At 34.6% G+C, this 21,610-nt stretch overlaps 1 long non-coding RNA gene across 3 annotated transcripts in view; it reads right to left on the reverse strand.

Moving 5' to 3' along the window:
• The window catches only part of LOC143304063 (uncharacterized), a 427,845-nt gene that overhangs the window by 121,526 nt on the left and 284,709 nt on the right, over nt 1–21,610 (reverse strand). The window lies entirely within an intron of this gene.

A 21,610-nucleotide genomic window follows, 5' to 3' on the forward strand; every position in this document is an offset into this window, starting at 1 on the left:
ATGACGTCATACCATATAACGTATTATGTGATAACGTCATCCCATATTACGCAATACGCTATTACGTCATCTCATATAACGTAATACGGTATAACTTCGTTCCATATAACGTAATACGTTATAACGTCGTCCCACATAGCGTAATACGTTATAACGTCATCGGATATAACGTAATACGTTATAACGTAATCCCATATAACGTAAGACGGTATAACGTCATACCATATGACCTATTTACGTTATAACGTCATACCATATGACCTATTTACGTTATAACGTCATACCATATAACGTATTACGTGATAACGTCATCCCATATAACGTAATACGTTATTACGTCATCCCATATAACGAAATACGTTATAACGTCGTCCCATTTAACGTAATACGTTACAACGTCATCCCATTTAACGTAATACGTTACAACGTCATCCCATATAACGTTATACGTTATAACGTCAACCGATATAACGTAATAGGGTATAACGTCATACCATGTAACGTATTACGTGATAACGTCATCCCATATAACGTAATACGTTATTACGTCATCCCATATAACGTAATACGTTATAACGTCGTCCCATTTAACGTAATACATTACAACGTCATCCCATTTAACGTAATACGTTACAACGTCATCCCATATAACGTAATACGGTGTAACGTCGTTTTATATAACGTAATACGTTATAACGTCGTCCCATTTAACGTAATACGTTACAACGTCGTCCCATATAACGTAATACGTTATAACGCCATCCCATATAACGTAATACGGTATACCGTCATTCCATATAACCTATTTACATTATAACGTCATACCATATAACGTAATACGCTAAAATGTCATACCATATAACGTAATACGTTATAACGTCCTCCCATATAACGAAATAAGTTATAACGTCATCCCATATAACGTAATACGTTATAACGTCATCCCATATAACGTAAAACGTTACAACGTCATCCCATATAACGTAATATGCTATAACGTCGTCCCATTTAACGTAATACGTTAAAACGTCATACCATATAACGTATTAAGTGATAACGTCATCCCATATAACGTAATACGTTACAACATCATCCCATATAACGTAATAGGTTATAACGTCGTCCCATATGACGTAATACGTTATAACGTCATTAAATATAACGTAATAAGTTATAACGTTCTCCCATATAACGTAATACGTTAAAACGTCATACCATATAACGTAATACGTTATAACGTCCTGCCATATAACGAAATACGTTATAACGTCATCCCGTATAACGTAATACGTTACAACGTCATCCCATATAACGTAATAGGTTATAACGTCGTCCCATATAACGTAATACGTTAAAACGTCATACCATATAACGTATTAAGTGATAACGTCATCCCATATAACGTAATACGTTACAACATCATCCCATATAACGTAATAGGTTATAACGTCGTCCCATATGACGTAATACGTTATAACGTCATTAAGTATAACGTAATAAGTTATAACGTTCTCCCATATAACGTAATACGTTAAAACGTCAAACCATATAACGTAATACGTTATAACGTCCTGCCATATAACGAAATACGTTATAACGTCATCCCGTATAACGTAATACGTTACAACGTCATCCCATATAACGTAATACGGTATAACGTCGTTCCATATAACGTAATACGTTATAACGTCGTCCCATATAACGTAATACGTTATAACCATACGTAATACGTCATACCATATAACCTATTTACGTTATGACGTCATACCATATAACGTATTACGTGATAACGTCATCCCATATAACGTAATACGTTATTACGTCATCCCACATAATGTAATACGTTATGACGCCGTCCCATTTGACGTAATACGTGACAACGTCATCCCATATAACGTAATACGTTATAACGTCATTAAATATAACGTAATAAGTTATAACGTTCTCCCATATAACGAAATAAGTTATAACGTCATCCCATATAACGTAATACGTTATAACGTCATCCCATATAACGTAAAACGTTACAACGTCATCCCATATAACGTAATATGCTATAACGTCGTCCCATTTAACGTAATACGTTACAACGTCATCCCATTTAACGTAATACGTTACAACGTCATCCCATATAACGTAATACGTTAAAACGTCATACCATATAACGTAATACGTTATAACGTCATCCCATACAACGTAATACGGTATACCGTTATACCATATAACCTATTTACGTTATGACGTCATACCATATAACGTATTATGTGATAACGTCATCCCATATTACGTAATACGTTATTACGTCATCTCATATAACGTAATACGGTATAACTTCGTTCCATATAACGTAATACGTTATAACGTCGTCCCATATAACGTAATACGTTATAACGTCATCGGATATAACGTAATACGTTATAACGTAATCCCATATAACGTAAGACGGTATAACGTCATACCATATGACCTATTTACGTTATAACGTCATACCATATAACGTATTACGTGATAACGTCATCCCATATAACGTAATACGTTATTACGTCATCCCATATAACGAAATACGTTATAACGTCGTCCCATTTAACGTAATACGTTACAACGTCATCCCATTTAACGTAATACGTTACAACGTCATCCCATATAACGTAATACGTTATAACGTCAACCCATGTAACGTAATAGGGTATAACGTCATACCATATAACCTATTACGTTATAACGTCATACCATATAGCGTATTACGTGATAACGTCATCCCATATAACGTAATACGTTATTACGTCATCCCATATAACGTAATACGTTATAACGTCGTCCCATTTAACGTAATACATTACAACGTCATCCCATTTAACGTAATACGTTACAACGTCATCCCATATAACGTAATACGGTATAACGTCGTTCTATATAACGTAATACGTTATAACGTCGTCCCATTTAACGTAATACGTTACAACGTCGTCCCATATAACGTAATACGTTATAACGCCATCCCATATAACGTAATACGGTATACCGTCATTCCATATAACCTATTTACATTATAACGTCATACCATATAACGTAATACGTTAAAATGTCATACCATATAACGTAATACGTTATAACGTCCTCCCATATAACGAAATAAGTTATAACGTCATCCCATATAACGTAATACGTTATAACGTCATCCCATATAACGTAAAACGTTACAACGTCATCCCATATAACGTAATATGCTATAACGTCGTCCCATTTAACGTAATACGTTAAAACGTCATACCATATAACGTATTAAGTGATAACGTCATCCCATATAACGTAATACGTTACAACATCATCCCATATAACGTAATAGGTTATAACGTCGTCCCATATGACGTAATACGTTATAACGTCATTAAATATAACGTAATAAGTTATAACGTTCTCCCATATAACGTAATACGTTAAAACGTCATACCATATAACGTAATACGTTATAACGTCCTGCCATATAACGAAATACGTTATAACGTCATCCCGTATAACGTAATACGTTACAACGTCATCCCATATAACGTAATAGGTTATAACGTCGTCCCATATAACGTAATACGTTAAAACGTCATACCATATAACGTATTAAGTGATAACGTCATCCCATATAACGTAATACGTTACAACATCATCCCATATAACGTAATAGGTTATAACGTCGTCCCATATGACGTAATACGTTATAACCATACGTAATACGTCATACCATATAACCTATTTAGGTTATGACGTCATACCATATAACGTATTACGTGATAACGTCATCCCATATAACGTAATACGTTATTACGTCATCCCATATAATGTAATACGTTATGACGCCGTCCCATTTGACGTAATACGTGACAACGTCATCCCATATAACGTAATACGTTATAACGTCATTAAATATAACGTAATAAGTTATAACGTTCTCCCATATAACGAAATAAGTTATAACGTCATCCCATATAACGTAATACGTTATAACGTCATCCCATATAACGTAAAACGTTACAACGTCATCCCATATAACGTAATATGCTATAACGTCGTCCCATTTAACGTAATACGTTACAACGTCATCCCATTTAACGTAATACGTTACAACGTCATCCCATATAACGTAATACGTTAAAACGTCATACCATATAACGTAATACGTTATAACGTCATCCCATACAACGTAATACGGTATACCGTTATACCATATAACCTATTTACGTTATGACGTCATACCATATAACGTATTATGTGATAACGTCATCCCATATTACGCAATACGCTATTACGTCATCTCATATAACGTAATACGGTATAACTTCGTTCCATATAACGTAATACGTTATAACGTCGTCCCATTTAACGTAATACGTTACAACGTCATCCCATTTAACGTAATACGTTACAACGTCATCCCATATAACGTTATACGTTATAACGTCAACCGATATAACGTAATAGGGTATAACGTCATACCATGTAACGTATTACGTGATAACGTCATCCCATATAACGTAATACGTTATTACGTCATCCCATATAACGAAATACGTTATAACGTCGTCTCATTTAACGTAATACGTTACAACGTCATCCCATTTAACGTAATACGTTACAACGTCATCCCATATAACGTTATACGTTATAACGTCAACCCATATAACGTAATAGGGTATAACGTCGTACCATATAACCTATTACGTTATAACGTCATACCATATAGCGTATTACGTGATAACGTCATCCCATATAACGTAATACGTTATTACGTCATCCCATATAACGTAATACGTTATAACGTCGTCCCATTTAACGTAATACGTTACAACATCATCCCATATAACGTAATACGTTATAACGTCGTCCCATATAACGTAATACGTTAAAACGTCATTCCATATAACGTAATACGTTATAACTTCCTCCCATATAACGAAATACGTTATAACGTCGTCCCATATAACGTAATACGTTAAAACGTCATACCATATAACGTAATACGTTATAACGTCCTCCCATATAACGAAATAAGTTATAACGTCATCCCATATAACGTAATACGTTATAACGTCATCCCATATAACGTAAAACGTTATAACGTCATCCCATACAACGTAATACGGTATACCGTTATACCATATAACCTATTTACGTTATGACGTCATACCACATAACGTATTATGTGATAACGTCATCCCATATTACGTAATACGCTATTACGTCATCTCATATAACGTAATACGGTATAACTTCGTTCCATATAACGTAATACGTTATAACGTCGTCCCACATAGCGTAATACGTTATAACGTCATCGGATATAACGTAATACGTTATAACGTAATCCCATATAACGTAAGACGGTATAACGTCATACCATATGACCTATTTACGTTATAACGTCATACCATATGACCTATTTACGTTATAACGTCATACCATATAACGTATTACGTGATAACGTCATCCCATATAACGTAATACGTTATTACGTCATCCCATATAACGAAATACGTTATAACGTCGTCACATTTAACGTAATACGTTACAACGTCATCCCATTTAACGTAATACGTTACAACGTCATCCCATATAACGTTATACGTTATAACGTCAACCGATATAACGTAATAGGGTATAACGTCATACCATATAACGTATTACGTGATAACGTCATCCCATATAACGTAATACGTTATTACGTCATCCCATATAACGAAATACGTTATAACGTCGTCCCATTTAACGTAATACGTTACAACGTCATCCCATTTAACGTAATACGTTACAACGTCATCCCATATAACGTTATACGTTATAACGTCAACCCATATAACGTAATAGGGTATAACGTCGTACCATATAACCTATTACGTTATAACGTCATCCCATATAACGTAATACGTTATAACGTCGTCCCATTTAACGTAATACGTTACAACGTCATCCCATTTAACGTAATACGTTACAACGTCGTCTCATATAACGTAATACGTTATAACGTCATCCCATATAACGTAATACGTTATAACGTAATCCCATATAACGTAATACGGTTTAACGTCATACCATATGACCTATTTACGTTATAACGTCATACCACATAACGTATTACGTGATAACGTCATCCCATATAACGTAATACGTTATTACGTCATCCCATATAACGAAATACGTTATAACGTCGTCCCAATTAACGTAATACGTTACAACGTCATCCCATTTAACGTAATACGTTACAACGTCATCCCATATAACGTAATACGTTATAACGTCATCCCATATAACGTAATAGGGTATAACGTCATACCATATAACCTATTACGTTATAACGTCATACCATATAGCGTATTACGTGATAGCGTCATCCCATATAACGTAATACGTTATTACGACATCCCATATAACGTAATACGTTATAACGTCGTCCCATTTAACGTAATACGTTACAACGTCATCCCATTTAACGTAATACGTTACAACGTCGTCCCATATAACGTAATACGTTATAACGTAATACCATATAACGTAATACGTTATAACGTCCTCCCATATAACGAAATACGTCACAGCGTCATTCCATATAACGTAGTACGTTATAACGTCATCCCATATAACGTAATACGGTATACCGTCATACCATATAACGTAATACGGTATACCGTCATACCATATAACCTATTTACATTATGACGTCATACCGTATAACGTATTATGTGATAACGTCATGCCATATTACGTAATACGTTATTACGTCATCCCATATAACGTAATACGTTGTAAGGTCATCCCATATAACGTAATACGTTATAACGTCATCCCATATAACGAAATACGTTATTACGTCATCCCATATAACGAAATACGTTATAACGTCGTCCCAATTAACGTAATACGTTACAACGTCATCCCATTTAACGTAATACGTTACAACGTCATCCCATATAACGTAATACGTTATATCGTCATCCCATATAACGTAATGGGGTATAACGTCATACCATATAACCTATTTACGTTATAATGTCATACCATACAGCGTATTACGTGATAACGTCATCCCGTATAACGTAATACGTTATAACGTCGTCCCATATAACGTAATACGTTATAACGTAATCCCATATAACGTAATACGGTTTAACGTCATACCATATGACCTATTTACGTTATAACGTCATACCACATAACGTATTACGTGATAACGTCATCCCAGATAACGTAATACGTTATTACGTCATCCCATATAACGAAATACGTTATAACGTCGCCCCAATTAACGTAATACGTTACAACGTCATCCCATTTAACGTAATACGTTACAACGTCATCCCATATAACGTAATACGTTATAACGTCATCCCATATAACGTAATACGTTATAACGTCATCCCATATAACGTAATACGTTATAACGTCATACCATATAACGTATTAAGTGATAACGTCATCCCATATAACGTATTAAGTGATAACGTCATCCCATATAACGTAATACGTTACTACTTCATCCCATATAACGTAATACGTTATAACGTCGTCCCATGTAACGTAATACGTTACAACATCATCCCATATAACGTAATACGTTATAACGTCGTCCCATATAACGTAATACGTTATAGCGTTCTCCCATATAACGTAATACGTTAAAACGTCATACCATATAACGTAATACGTTACAACGTCATCCCATATAACGTAATACGGTATAACGTCGTTCCATATAACGTAATACGTTATAACGTCGTCCCATATAACGAAATACGTCACAACGTCATTCCATATAACGTAATACGTTACAACGTCATCCCATATAACGTAATACGGTATAACGTCGTTCCATATAACGTAATACGTTATAACGTCGTCCCATATAACGTAATACGTTATAACCATACGTAATACGTCATACCATATAACCCATTTACGTTATGACGTCATACCATATAACGTATTACGTGATAACGTCATCCCATATAACGTAATACGTTATTACGTCATCCCATATAATGTAATACGTTATGACGCCGTCCCATTTGACGTAATACGTGACAACGTCATCCCATATAACGTAATACGTTATAACGTCATTAAATATAACGTAATAAGTTATAACGTTCTCCCATATAACGAAATAAGTTATAACGTCATCCCATATAACGTAATACGTTATAACGTCATCCCATATAACGTAATACGTTATAACGTCATCCCATATAACGTAATACGTTATAACGTCATACCATATAACGTATTAAGTGATAACGTCATCCCATATGACGTAATACGTTACTACTTCATCCCATATAACGTAATACGTTACTACTTCATCCCATATAACGTAATACGTTATAACGTCGTCCCATATAACGTAATACGTTATAACGTAATACCATATAACGTAATACGTTATAACGTCCTCCCATATAACGAAATACGTCACAACGTCATTCCATATAACGTAATACGTTACAACGTCATCCCATATAACGTAATACGGTATAACGTCGTTCCATATAACGTAATACGTTATAACGTCGTCCCATATAACGTAATACGTTATAACCATACGTAATACGTCATACCATATAACCTATTTACGTTATGACGTCATACCATATAACGTATTACGTGATAACGTCATCCCATATAACGTAATACGTTATTACGTCATCCCATATAATGTAATACGTTATGACGCCGTCCCATTTGACGTAATACGTGACAACGTCATCCCATATAACGTAATACGTTATAACGTCATTAAATATAACGTAATAAGTTATAACGTTCTCCCATATAACGAAATAAGTTATAACGTCATCCCATATAACGTAATACGTTATAACGTCATCCCATATAACGTAAAACGTTACAACGTCATCCCATATAACGTAATATGCTATAACGTCGTCCCATTTAACGTAATACGTTACAACGTCATCCCATTTAACGTAATACGTTACAACGTCATCCCATATAACGTAATACGTTAAAACGTCATACCATATAACGTAATACGTTATAACGTCATCCCATACAACGTAATACGGTATACCGTTATACCATATAACCTATTTACGTTATGACGTCATACCATATAACGTATTATGTGATAACGTCATCCCATATTACGTAATACGCTATTACGTCATCTCATATAACGTAATACGGTATAACTTCGTTCCATATAACGTAATACGTTATAACGTCGTCCCACATAGCGTAATACGTTATAACGTCATCGGATATAACGTAATACGTTATAACGTAATCCCATATAACGTAAGACGGTATAACGTCATACCATATGACCTATTTACGTTATAACGTCATACCATATGACCTATTTACGTTATAACGTCATACCATATAACGTATTACGTGATAACGTCATCCCATATAACGTAATACGTTATTACGTCATCCCATATAACGAAATACGTTATAACGTCGTCCCATTTAACGTAATACGTTACAACGTCATCCCATTTAAGGTAATACGTTACAACGTCATCCCATATAACGTTATACGTTATAACGTCAACCGATATAACGTAATAGGGTATAACGTCATACCATGTAACGTATTACGTGATAACGTCATCCCATATAACGTAATACGTTATTACGTCATCCCATATAACGAAATACGTCACAACGTCATTCCATATAACGTAATACGTTACAACGTCATCCCATATAACGTAATACGGTATAACTTCGTTCCATATAACGTAATACGTTATAACGTCGTCCCACATAGCGTAATACGTTATAACGTCATCGGATATAACGTAATACGTTATAACGTAATCCCATATAACGTAAGACGGTATAACGTCATACCATATGACCTATTTACGTTATAACGTCATACCATATAACGTATTACGTGATAACGTCATCCCATATAACGTAATACGTTATTACGTCATCCCATATAACGAAATACGTTATAACGTCGTCCCATTTAACGTAATACGTTACAACGTCATCCCATTTAACGTAATACGTTACAACGTCATCCCATATAACGTAATACGTTATAACGTCAACCCATGTAACGTAATAGGGTATAACGTCATACCATATAACCTATTACGTTATAACGTCATACCATATAGCGTATTACGTGATAACGTCATCCCATATAACGTAATACGTTATTACGTCATCCCATATAACGTAATACGTTATAACGTCGTCCCATTTAACGTAATACATTACAACGTCATCCCATTTAACGTAATACGTTACAACGTCATCCCATATAACGTAATACGGTATAACGTCGTTCTATATAACGTAATACGTTATAACGTCGTCCCATTTAACGTAATACGTTACAACGTCGTCCCATATAACGTAATACGTTATAACGCCATCCCATATAACGTAATACGGTATACCGTCATTCCATATAACCTATTTACATTATAACGTCATACCATATAACGTAATACGTTAAAATGTCATACCATATAACGTAATACGTTATAACGTCCTCCCATATAACGAAATAAGTTATAACGTCATCCCATATAACGTAATACGTTATAACGTCATCCCATATAACGTAAAACGTTACAACGTCATCCCATATAACGTAATATGCTATAACGTCGTCCCATTTAACGTAATACGTTAAAACGTCATACCATATAACGTATTAAGTGATAACGTCATCCCATATAACGTAATACGTTACAACATCATCCCATATAACGTAATAGGTTATAACGTCGTCTCATATGACGTAATACGTTATAACGTCATTAAATATAACGTAATAAGTTATAACGTTCTCCCATATAACGTAATACGTTAAAACGTCATACCATATAACGTAATACGTTATAACGTCCTGCCATATAACGAAATACGTTATAACGTCATCCCGTATAACGTAATACGTTACAACGTCATCCCATATAACGTAATAGGTTATAACGTCGTCCCATATAACGTAATACGTTAAAACGTCATACCATATAACGTATTAAGTGATAACGTCATCCCATATAACGTAATACGTTACAACATCATCCCATATAACGTAATAGGTTATAACGTCGTCCCATATGACGTAATACGTTATAACGTCATTAAGTATAACGTAATAAGTTATAACGTTCTCCCATATAACGTAATACGTTAAAACGTCAAACCATATAACGTAATACGTTATAACGTCCTGCCATATAACGAAATACGTTATAACGTCATCCCGTATAACGTAATACGTTACAACGTCATCCCATATAACGTAATACGGTATAACGTCGTTCCATATAACGTAATACGTTATAACGTCGTCCCATATAACGTAATACGTTATAACCATACGTAATACGTCATACCATATAACCTATTTACGTTATGACGTCATACCATATAACGTATTACGTGATAACGTCATCCCATATAACGTAATACGTTATTACGTCATCCCACATAATGTAATACGTTATGACGCCGTCCCATTTGACGTAATACGTGACAACGTCATCCCATATAACGTAATACGTTATAACGTCATTAAATATAACGTAATAAGTTATAACGTTCTCCCATATAACGAAATAAGTTATAACGTCATCCCATATAACGTAATACGTTATAACGTCATCCCATATAACGTAAAACGTTACAACGTCATCCCATATAACGTAATATGCTATTACGTCGTCCCATTTAACGTAATACGTTACAACGTCATCCCATTTAACGTAATACGTTACAACGTCATCCCATATAACGTAATACGTTAAAACGTCATACCATATAACGTAATACGTTATAACGTCATCCCATACAACGTAATACATTACAACGTCATCCCATTTAACGTAATACGTTACAACGTCATCCCATATAACGTAATACGGTATAACGTCGTTCTATATAACGTAATACGTTATAACGTCGTCCCATTTAACGTAATACGTTACAACGTCGTCCCATATAACGTAATACGTTATAACGCCATCCCATATAACGTAATACGGTATACCGTCATTCCATATAACCTATTTACATTATAACGTCATACCATATAACGTAATACGTTAAAATGTCATACCATATAACGTAATACGTTATAACGTCCTCCCATATAACGAAATAAGTTATAACGTCATCCCATATAACGTAATACGTTATAACGTCATCCCATATAACGTAAAACGTTACAACGTCATCCCATATAACGTAATATGCTATAACGTCGTCCCATTTAACGTAATACGTTAAAACGTCATACCATATAACGTATTAAGTGATAACGTCATCCCATATAACGTAATACGTTACAACATCATCCCATATAACGTAATAGGTTATAACGTCGTCCCATATGACGTAATACGTTATAACGTCATTAAATATAACGTAATAAGTTATAACGTTCTCCCATATAACGTAATACGTTAAAACGTCATACCATATAACGTAATACGTTATAACGTCCTGCCATATAACGAAATACGTTATAACGTCATCCCGTATAACGTAATACGTTACAACGTCATCCCATATAACGTAATAGGTTATAACGTCGTCCCATATAACGTAATACGTTAAAACGTCATACCATATAACGTATTAAGTGATAACGTCATCCCATATAACGTAATACGTTACAACATCATCCCATATAACGTAATAGGTTATAACGTCGTCCCATATGACGTAATACGTTATAACCATACGTAATACGTCATACCATATAACCTATTTACGTTATGACGTCATACCATATAACGTATTACGTGATAACGTCATCCCATATAACGTAATACGTTATTACGTCATCCCATATAATGTAATACGTTATGACGCCGTCCCATTTGACGTAATACGTGACAACGTCATCCCATATAACGTAATACGTTATAACGTCATTAAATATAACGTAATAAGTTATAACGTTCTCCCATATAACGAAATAAGTTATAACGTCATCCCATATAACGTAATACGTTATAACGTCATCCCATATAACGTAAAACGTTACAACGTCATCCCATATAACGTAATATGCTATAACGTCGTCCCATTTAACGTAATACGTTACAACGTCATCCCATTTAACGTAATACGTTACAACGTCATCCCATATAACGTAATACGTTAAAACGTCATACCATATAACGTAATACGTTATAACGTCATCCCATACAACGTAATACGGTATACCGTTATACCATATAACCTATTTACGTTATGACGTCATACCATATAACGTATTATGTGATAACGTCATCCCATATTACGCAATACGCTATTACGTCATCTCATATAACGTAATACGGTATAACTTCGTTCCATATAACGTAATACGTTATAACGTCGTCCCACATAGCGTAATACGTTATAACGTCATCGGATATAACGTAATACGTTATAACGTAATCCCATATAACGTAAGACGGTATAACGTCATACCATATGACCTATTTACGTTATAACGTCATACCATATGACCTATTTACGTTATAACGTCATACCATATAACGTATTACGTGATAACGTCATCCCATATAACGTAATACGTTATTACGTCATCCCATATAACGAAATACGTTATAACGTCGTCCCATTTAACGTAATACGTTACAACGTCATCCCATTTAACGTAATACGTTACAACGTCATCCCATATAACGTTATACGTTATAACGTCAACCGATATAACGTAATAGGGTATAACGTCATACCATGTAACGTATTACGTGATAACGTCATCCCATATAACGTAATACGTTATTACGTCATCCCATATAACGAAATACGTTATAACGTCGTCTCATTTAACGTAATACGTTACAACGTCATCCCATTTAACGTAATACGTTACAACGTCATCCCATATAACGTTATACGTTATAACGTCAACCCATATAACGTAATAGGGTATAACGTCGTACCATATAACCTATTACGTTATAACGTCATACCATATAGCGTATTACGTGATAACGTCATCCCATATAACGTAATACGTTATTACGTCATCCCATATAACGTAATACGTTATAACGTCGTCCCATTTAACGTAATACGTTACAACATCATCCCATATAACGTAATACGTTATAACGTCGTCCCATATAACGTAATACGTTAAAACGTCATTCCATATAACGTAATACGTTATAACTTCCTCCCATATAACGAAATACGTTATAACGTCGTCCCATATAACGTAATACGTTAAAACGTCATACCATATAACGTAATACGTTATAACGTCCTCCCATATTACGAAATAAGTTATAACGTCATCCCATATAACGTAATACGTTATAACGTCATCCCATATAACGTAAAACGTTATAACGTCATCCCATACAACGTAATACGGTATACCGTTATACCATATAACCTATTTACGTTATGACGTCATACCACATAACGTATTATGTGATAACGTCATCCCATATTACGTAATACGCTATTACGTCATCTCATATAACGTAATACGGTATAACTTCGTTCCATATAACGTAATACGTTATAACGTCGTCCCACATAGCGTAATACGTTATAACGTCATCGGATATAACGTAATACGTTATAACGTAATCCCATATAACGTAAGACGGTATAACGTCATACCATATGACCTATTTACGTTATAACGTCATACCATATGACCTATTTACGTTATAACGTCATACCATATAACGTATTACGTGATAACGTCATCCCATATAACGTAATACGTTATTACGTCATCCCATATAACGAAATACGTTATAACGTCGTCCCATTTAACGTAATACGTTACAACGTCATCCCATTTAACGTAATACGTTACAACGTCATCCCATATAACGTTATACGTTATAACGTCAACCGATATAACGTAATAGGGTATAACGTCATACCATATAACGTATTACGTGATAACGTCATCCCATATAACGTAATACGTTATTACGTCATCCCATATAACGAAATACGTTATAACGTCGTCCCATTTAACGTAATACGTTACAACGTCATCCCATTTAACGTAATACGTTACAACGTCATCCCATATAACGTTATACGTTATAACGTCAACCCATATAACGTAATAGGGTATAACGTCGTACCATATAACCTATTACGTTATAACGTCATCCCATATAACGTAATACGTTATAACGTCGTCCCATTTAACGTAATACGTTACAACGTCATCCCATTTAACGTAATACGTTACAACGTCGTCTCATATAACGTAATACGTTATAACGTCATCCCATATAACGTAATACGTTATAACGTAATCCCATATAACGTAATACGGTTTAACGTCATACCATATGACCTATTTACGTTATAACGTCATACCACATAACGTATTACGTGATAACGTCATCCCATATAACGTAATACGTTATTACGTCATCCCATATAACGAAATACGTTATAACGTCGTCCCAATTAACGTAATACGTTACAACGTCATCCCATTTAACGTAATACGTTACAACGTCATCCCATATAACGTAATACGTTATAACGTCATCCCATATAACGTAATAGGGTATAACGTCATACCATATAACCTATTACGTTATAACGTCATACCATATAGCGTATTACGTGATAGCGTCATCCCATATAACGTAATACGTTATTACGACATCCCATATAACGTAATACGTTATAACGTCGTCCCATTTAACGTAATACGTTACAACGTCATCCCATTTAACGTAATACGTTACAACGTCGTCCCATATAACGTAATACGTTATAACGTAATACCATATAACGTAATACGTTATAACGTCCTCCCATATAACGAAATACGTCACAGCGTCATTCCATATAACGTAGTACGTTATAACGTCATCCCATATAACGTAATACGGTATACCGTCATACCATATAACGTAATACGGTATACCGTCATACCATATAACCTATTTACATTATGACGTCATACCGTATAACGTATTATGTGATAACGTCATGCCATATTACGTAATACGTTATTACGTCATCCCATATAACGTAATACGTTGTAAGGTCATCCCATATAACGTAATACGTTATAACGTCATCCCATATAACGAAATACGTTATTACGTCATCCCATATAACGAAATACGTTATAACGTCGTCCCAATTAACGTAATACGTTACAACGTCATCCCATTTAACGTAATACGTTACAACGTCATCCCATATAACGTAATACGTTATATCGTCATCCCATATAACGTAATGGGGTATAACGTCATACCATATAACCTATTTACGTTATAATGTCATACCATATAGCGTATTACGTGATAACGTCATCCCGTATAACGTAATACGTTATAACGTCGTCCCATATAACGTAATACGTTATAACGTAATCCCATATAACGTAATACGGTTTAACGTCATACCATATGACCTATTTACGTTATAACGTCATACCACATAACGTATTACGTGATAACGTCATCCCAGATAACGTAATACGTTATTACGTCATCCCATATAACGAAATACGTTATAACGTCGCCCCAATTAACGTAATACGTTACAACGTCATCCCATTTAACGTAATACGTTACAACGTCATCCCATATAACGTAATAGGGTATAACGTCATACCATATAACCTATTACGTTATAACGTCATACCATATAGCGTATTACGTGATAGCGTCATCCCATATAACGTAATACGTTATTACGACATCCCATATAACGTAATACGTTACAACGTCATCCCATATAACGTAATACGTTATAACGTCATCCCATATAACGTAATACGTTATAACGTCATACCATATAACGTATTACGTGATAACGTCATCCCATATAACGTAATACGTTACTACTTCATCCCATATAACGTAATACGTTATAACGTCGTCCCATATAACGTAATACGTTATAACGTAATACCATATAACGTAATACGTTATAACGTCCTCCCATATAACGAAATACGTCACAACGTCATTCCATATAACGTAGTACGTTATAACGTCATCCCATATAACGTAATACGGTATACCGTCATACCATATAACGTAATACGGTATACCGTCATACCATATAACCTATTTACATTATGACGTCATACCATATAACGTATTATGTGATAACGTCATGCCATATTACGTAATACGTTATTACGTCATCCCATATAACGTAATACGTTGTAAGGTCATCCCATATAACGTAATACGTTATAACGTCATCCCATATAACGTAATACGTTATTACGTCGTCCCAATTAACGTTATACGTTACAACGTCATCCCATTTAACGTAATACGTTACAATGTCATCCCATATAACGTAATACGTTATATCGTCATCCCATATAACGTAATGGGGTATAACGTCATTCCATATAACCTATTTACGTTATAATGTCATACCATATAGCGTATTACGTGATAACGTCATCCCGTATAACGTAATACGTTATAACGTCGTCCCATATAACGTAATACGTTACAACGTCATCCCATATAACGTAATACGTTATAACGTCATCCCATATAACGTAATACGTTATAACGTCATACCATATAACGTATTAAGTGATAACGTCATCCCATATAACGTATTAAGTGATAACGTCATCCCATATAACGTAATACGTTACTACTTCATCCCATATAACGTAATACGTTATAACGTCGTCCCATGTAACGTAATACGTTACAACATCATCCCATATAACGTAATACGTTATAACGTCGTCCCATATAACGTAATACGTTATAGCGTTCTCCCATATAACGTAATACGTTAAAACGTCATACCATATAACGTAATACGTTACAACGTCATCCCATATAACGTAATACGGTATAACGTCGTTCCATATAACGTAATACGTTATAACGTCGTCCCATATAACGAAATACGTCATAACGTCATTCCATATAACGTAATACGTTACAACGTCATCCCATATAACGTAATACGGTATAACGTCGTTCCATATAACGTAATACGTTATAACGTCGTCCCATATAACGTAATACGTTATAACCATACGTAATACGTCATACCATATAACCTATTTACGTTATGACGTCATACCATATAACGTATTACGTGATAACGTCATCCCATATAACGTAATACGTTATAACGTCGTCCCATTTAACGTAATACGTTACAACGTCATCCCATTTAACGTAATACGTTACAACGTCGTCTCATATAACGTAATACGTTATAACGTCATCCCATATAACGTAATACGTTATAACGTAATCCCATATAACGTAATACGGTTTAACGTCATACCATATGACCTATTTACGTTATAACGTCATACCACATAACGTATTACGTGATAACGTCATCCCATATAACGTAATACGTTATTACGTCATCCCATATAACGAAATACGTTATAACGTCGTCCCAATTAACGTAATACGTTACAACGTCATCCCATTTAACGTAATACGTTACAACGTCATCCCATATAACGTAATACGTTATAACGTCATCCCATATAACGTAATAGGGTATAACGTCATACCATATAACCTATTACGTTATAACGTCATACCATATAGCGTATTACGTGATAGCGTCATCCCATATAACGTAATACGTTATTACGACATCCCATATAACGTAATACGTTATAACGTCGTCCCATTTAACGTAATACGTTACAACGTCATCCCATTTAACGTAATACGTTACAACGTCGTCCCATATAACGTAATACGTTATAACGTAATACCATATAACGTAATACGTTATAACGTCCTCCCATATAACGAAATACGTCACAGCGTCATTCCATATAACGTAGTACGTTATAACGTCATCCCATATAACGTAATACGGTATACCGTCATACCATATAACGTAATACGGTATACCGTCATACCATATAACCTATTTACATTATGACGTCATACCGTATAACGTATTATGTGATAACGTCATGCCATATTACGTAATACGTTATTACGTCATCCCATATAACGTAATACGTTGTAAGGTCATCCCATATAACGTAATACGTTATAACGTCATCCCATATAACGAAATACGTTATTACGTCATCCCATATAACGAAATACGTTATAACGTCGTCCCAATTAACGTAATACGTTACAACGTCATCCCATTTAACGTAATACGTTACAACGTCATCCCATATAACGTAATACGTTATATCGTCATCCCATATAACGTAATGGGGTATAACGTCATACCATATAACCTATTTACGTTATAATGTCATACCATATAGCGTATTACGTGATAACGTCATCCCGTATAACGTAATACGTTATAACGTCGTCCCATATAACGTAATACGTTATAACGTAATCCCATATAACGTAATACGGTTTAACGTCATACCATATGACCTATTTACGTTATAACGTCATACCACATAACGTATTACGTGATAACGTCATCCCAGATAACGTAATACGTTATTACGTCATCCCATATAACGAAATACGTTATAACGTCGCCCCAATTAACGTAATACGTTACAACGTCATCCCATTTAACGTAATACGTTACAACGTCATCCCATATAACGTAATAGGGTATAACGTCATACCATATAACCTATTACGTTATAACGTCATACCATATAGCGTATTACGTGATAGCGTCATCCCATATAACGTAATACGTTATTACGACATCCCATATAACGTAATACGTTACAACGTCATCCCATATAACGTAATACGTTATAACGTCATCCCATATAACGTAATACGTTATAACGTCATACCATATAACGTATTACGTGATAACGTCATCCCATATAACGTAATACGTTACTACTTCATCCCATATAACGTAATACGTTATAACGTCGTCCCATATAACGTAATACGTTATAACGTAATACCATATAACGTAATACGTTATAACGTCCTCCCATATAACGAAATACGTCACAACGTCATTCCATATAACGTAGTACGTTATAACGTCATCCCATATAACGTAATACGGTATACCGTCATACCATATAACGTAATACGGTATACCGTCATACCATATAACCTATTTACATTATGACGTCATACCATATAACGTATTATGTGATAACGTCATGCCATATTACGTAATACGTTATTACGTCATCCCATATAACGTAATACGTTGTAAGGTCATCCCATATAACGTAATACGTTATAACGTCATCCCATATAACGTAATACGTTATTACGTCGTCCCAATTAACGTAATACGTTACAACGTCATCCCATTTAACGTAATACGTTACAATGTCATCCCATATAACGTAATACGTTATATCGTCATCCCATATAACGTAATGGGGTATAACGTCATTCCATATAACCTATTTACGTTATAATGTCATACCATATAGCGTATTACGTGATAACGTCATCCCGTATAACGTAATACGTTATAACGTCGTCCCATATAACGTAATACGTTACAACGTCATCCCATATAACGTAATACGTTATAACGTCATCCCATATAACGTAATACGTTATAACGTCATACCATATAACGTATTAAGTGATAACGTCATCCCATATAACGTATTAAGTGATAACGTCATCCCATATAACGTAATACGTTACTACTTCATCCCATATAACGTAATACGTTATAACGTCGTCCCATGTAACGTAATACGTTACAACATCATCCCATATAACGTAATACGTTATAACGTCGTCCCATATAACGTAATACGTTATAGCGTTCTCCCATATAACGTAATACGTTAAAACGTCATACCATATAACGTAATACGTTACAACGTCATCCCATATAACGTAATACGGTATAACGTCGTTCCATATAACGTAATACGTTATAACGTCGTCCCATATAACGAAATACGTCACAACGTCATTCCATATAACGTAATACGTTACAACGTCATCCCATATAACGTAATACGGTATAACGTCGTTCCATATAACGTAATACGTTATAACGTCGTCCCATATAACGTAATACGTTATAACCATACGTAATACGTCATACCATATAACCCATTTACGTTATGACGTCATACCATATAACGTATTACGTGATAACGTCATCCCATATAACGTAATACGTTATTACGTCATCCCATATAATGTAATACGTTATGACGCCGTCCCATTTGACGTAATACGTGACAACGTCATCCCATATAACGTAATACGTTATAACGTCATTAAATATAACGTAATAAGTTATAACGTTCTCCCATATAACGAAATAAGTTATAACGTCATCCCATATAACGTAATACGTTATAACGTCATCCCATATAACGTAATACGTTATAACGTCATCCCATATAACGTAATACGTTATAACGTCATACCATATAACGTATTAAGTGATAACGTCATCCCATATAACGTAATACGTTACTATTTCATCCCATATAACGTAATACGTTACTACTTCATCCCATATAACGTAATACGTTATAACGTCGTCCCATATAACGTAATACGTTATAACGTAATACCATATAACGTAATACGTTATAACGTCCTCCCATATAACGAAATACGTCACAACGTCATTCCATATAACGTAATACGTTACAACGTCATCCCATATAACGTAATACGGTATAACGTCGTTCCATATA

This window comes from Bombus vancouverensis, chromosome 18, assembly GCF_051014615.1.
Source record: "Bombus vancouverensis nearcticus chromosome 18, iyBomVanc1_principal, whole genome shotgun sequence".
NCBI lineage: Eukaryota > Metazoa > Arthropoda > Insecta > Hymenoptera > Apidae > Bombus > Bombus vancouverensis.